This window comes from Ixodes scapularis, unplaced genomic scaffold (genome assembly GCF_016920785.2).
Source record: "Ixodes scapularis isolate PalLabHiFi unplaced genomic scaffold, ASM1692078v2 PGA_scaffold12__126_contigs__length_90152505, whole genome shotgun sequence".
Lineage (NCBI taxonomy): Eukaryota > Metazoa > Arthropoda > Arachnida > Ixodida > Ixodidae > Ixodes > Ixodes scapularis.
The window spans coordinates 4,672,413-4,676,611 of NW_024609838.1; the positions used below are offsets into that span (position 1 = coordinate 4,672,413).

At 45.1% G+C, this 4,199-nt stretch overlaps 1 non-coding gene across 1 annotated transcript; it reads left to right on the plus strand.

Moving 5' to 3' along the window:
- The first annotated feature begins 2,575 nt into the window (after positions 1-2,575).
- On the plus strand, positions 2,576-2,657 carry Trnal-aag. The gene has a single exon. It is a non-coding gene; the product is annotated as a tRNA-Leu (tRNA).
- The last annotated feature ends 1,542 nt before the right edge of the window (positions 2,658-4,199 follow it).

Here is a 4,199-nt window from a genome sequence, read left to right on the forward strand (position 1 = left end):
AAAGAAACAGGTCTCAATTAAGGTCAACTTTTTTACATTAAAATGTTTATAAAGACTATCAAAAGTTTATACAATCGTGACAACTATTTTTTTTTGTAAGTTTGTTGAATAAGTATTATTTTTTTTTGTTTTCAATTTTATTATGAGCGGATGAATACTTGTGCGCTATGGGATAGTGGTTGGTTGGTGCCAGTTTCTTCAAACGGTAGTGGTGGTTTTAGGTGGGTAACGGGATGCCGAGTGTTTGTTTTACGAGACAAATAACGAATGTATCTAAATAAACTTTTTACCGTTTCGCGCCAATGACCTTAAGCGCTAGGTGTGTCTAGTTTATGCAAACTTGAGCGTGAAATGTTGCTAATTTAGTACTCGTATATTTTCGAGTGCCATTGTCACTGTCGGTAACTAATTTCATAGTCCAAGTGCCTGTCCTCCGAACGAAAAGAACAGCGAGTAACCACGGCAAAGAAACAAGGATTGGTTGGTTTTATTTTGATCGAAGCCCCAGACCGAAAAAAGGCTGCACTGGAATTAAATGTTGAAAGAAAAGACTAGCTGTTGTTGGCTTGGCCAGTTTGGCGCCGTTATCGGCCTATTTTCGGTGAATAACTGAAGAGATAAATGGAAGTGCACGAAGTAGCAAGAAAGTGAAACAAATTGTGTAAACACTGGCTCTTTCTGCTGGCGTCTACGTATGCCCTCTATCAACGAGTCCGATATCTCTATTCTCTGCACGTTGATGATGTAAATCTCAAGGTCGCTGGTTGCCAGTCGCCCCGCCGGCGCCGTCGAGCCATCGAGATACTCGGCTGGTACGACGTGTTGACCCTATTTTACGAGCAAAGCGGCTAGAGTAGAAATATATTTTTCTATTTTATTAAAAGAGATATGGCTATTGCATGAATTGTGCTTACACTAATAAATCATATAAGAGTGTAGACGTTTGTTCAGAGCTAGAACCGAAAAATTGTGATACGAGTCAGCGTACACTTGATCGGTCCCGTCTCCATAGTCCATACTTTTTCGAAAGACGGATACCTTGTCATCAATAGGGTGCTAATTAGCCTTATTGCTAAATGATGACATGTGGCGTATGATTCCAGGTGAATTACAGGCCACGCGGGAGCGCTTTTGACCGAGCGTTCTTTGCAAGGTCTGATCAGCATTTGGCTACTATGTTCCCTATTCATGATGCTAATTATCTACTAACTCTTCGTTTCGTAATGTTAAGTGATTATTATCTCTAAAGCTTAAATTTGTATAATATCAAGGAGATTGGAAGTTCCGTCCAGTCTTCGATGTTATGCCGTAATATTGTTACATGTATTCGTATCCATTCGCCAACACGCTCGTTTTCAATTAGCGATTTTTCAGAAGTGAAACTTTAGTGATGCTCATCATAAAGAAAATACCGTCGCAGCTTAAACAGCATAGTTTATTTTGGACAAATAGAGTTAGCAAAGTGCAATCACCATCTTGCGTACCTCTATTTATGATATCAAATAGATTTCAGATGAGTTTATTTCAACGAATTAGCTTGACAACCTAATTCATTGATAATAATAATAATAATAATAATTTTTATTTGCACGAGAAAGTTTGCCCACTCAGCGGCGTGCAAGGCTAGACAGAAAGGTTTGTACCCTTACGCATGTGCGCCTGCTAGCCCGCCGCTGAGTAGGTGTAAACATAAACAGTAGTCGTAAGTACAAGATAACATATATACATGTATAAAAACAACGAATAATCATAACCCAGAGGGGAAGATATGAAACCTCGCTGTGCCCCACCCCACCCCCACGCAGACCACGGCGGAGGTCCCAGCTACAAGCACAAACACGCGAGCGCACCGCTGTGTGCGGTGCACCCCGCGCAGCCGAGCCCGCAACCGCGGCCCCCGCCACGCCCCGCCCCAGGGTGACACGGAGCACGCGCGAAGACCCTTGGGCGAACCTCTTACGGGCCATCAACTTGTGAACAGATGCTGGCCGTATCGTTTGCATAGCTCATGGGACTCCTCCCTGCCCCGCGGAAGAGGCTTGCGCTCCCTCAGCGGGACAGAGAGAAGCTCACCTACGCCTGCAGGGATCGCGGACAGGCCATGTCTTACAGTCCTGGCATGCAGTGGCTCAGGCTGGCCAGTACGTCTATTCACACGCACTGCCGTTGATAGGTACGACCCGGTCAGTGAGCCGTATTATCAGCAGTAATTGATTAAATCACAAATAGAGGTATGCAAGACGGTTGATTGGACTTAGCTAACTTTATTGGTGCAATATAAACCATCTTGTTGACGCTGTCGACGGTATTTCCCTTTGAACATGAAAACTAATGCTAGCAGAATCCGATGAATCCGATAACATGTTAGTTAGTCGTCGAAATGTTTTCGTCACTCTAAAACTGTAATGATATTATTGTAGGTTGCACTAAGAGGTTGTGGTGTCTTACAGATCACTGTGGAATCTCAACACTTACAAAACTTGTTAATAAAAGAAATTTACAAAAACACAAAAAAAAAACAAAAAAAACATTGTGTATGATTAAAGTAACTCCTTTATTTCGTCAGAAATTTACCGGTAGCGTGGCCGAGCGGTCTAAGGCGCTGGTTTAAGGCACCAGTCTCTTCGGAGGCGTGGGTTCGAATCCCACCGCTGCCAGATTTTTTTTTGTAGTTTTTGTTTTTTACGGTTTTCTACATTTTGTGATGTAAAATTAGATCATCTCGGTGCCCGCGAACACGTCTGTCCGCCCACCTCAAAAAAAAAAAAAAAAAGATTATACAAATTAAATAACATTGAAACACCCCACGACGAAAAGAAATGCTAACCCTTTCCTGAGGCTATTCGTGTTGCTATTCATTTCATTTATTTAGTTCAGGACAGTCGGGAGAAGAGTAGAAAGGCCGAAGGCCTTTGGGAGCTGAGTCAGCTGAGTCTGTGGGGTTTGATGTCGAAACGATGCCGACCTGAAACTGAAACTTTGTGAATACCAAACATTGTGTTGTCAAGCGTCTCTGCGATCGCTGTTGCGGTTTCGACCGTGGCAAAACTGGACGACAAACGTTATGAGCTGGTGCCCCCGGGCCCCTCCCTTCCACTTGTGTTCAAGGCCGGTCGCTCTGGTTCAAGGTCACTGAAGTTGTCGCCTTCCAAAGTCCTTTGGGAAAGCTGAAAAGTAGCAGGGTTGTTTGTGCGGGTACGTCTTCAATGCCTGCTTCAAGAGCCGCATTCTTCATCGTGTACGGAACGCAGCCGACGCTAGGAGCTAATGGAACCGATCAAGCAGCCTTAAGAGCGCAATGGACTGTAAAAGCTTGGTCTGCTGGGCAAGTTGGTAGTGGACATTCATATTAAAAATAGCGCAAAAGAGACGAGACAAAAAGACGAAGAAGCACACGGGACAATCAATGGACCTCTTGGCGAATATGTGCTGCCACCTAGACACGCGACTGGGTTCGAGGCTAAGTGGCGAGAAAACAACGTGCGCGCAAGGCCTCTCCCACCCGTTCCACACCCAAAACGTCAGCTACATCCTGTTCACCCATTGAGGCGCTGTGACCCTATACTTCGTTTCACCTTATGTGCGAGCGAAGGCAAAGCTGGAAGCGCGAGCACGAGAGCTCCGTGCCTTCAGGCTTTGCTCGAGCGCGCGAGCTGGGGAGAAACGCAAAAAGCGCTGGTCTCGCGCTTCTAGCTTTGGCTTCGCTCGCAGATAAAATGAAACGAAGTATAGATACGGCTCTCCCAAACTCGCATTTGTCCCCATCGTGCGTGATCTTCCGCCCCGAAGTTTGATACAACGAAATTATCTTCCCTCTCTGCTCGGCCAGAAGGAAGAGGGAGAGAGTACTGGAACGATTTACTCTCGAACCGATGTTTCTACAAAAGGTCCATTGCTACTGGTCCTTTTCAGTTTATGATTGATTCAGCCGTGATGGAGCACGTACAGACACAGAACGAACACCACGATTCATGTTCCATGATTGCTTCCATCTGCTCTTAGCGTCGGCTTCATGGCATCGCGGTTAGCGCCATATTGAATACTGTAGCGCCAGGGATATGGAAGGAAGGAGATGTGCCAGAGGGAAGGAGCGGAACGACGTTTCGACCAAACGGTCTTCTTCAGGTATACTAAAAGAGGAGATGATAGATCAAAATATGTATACAACGTATATCCAAAACGTGGAGGTAACACATGAC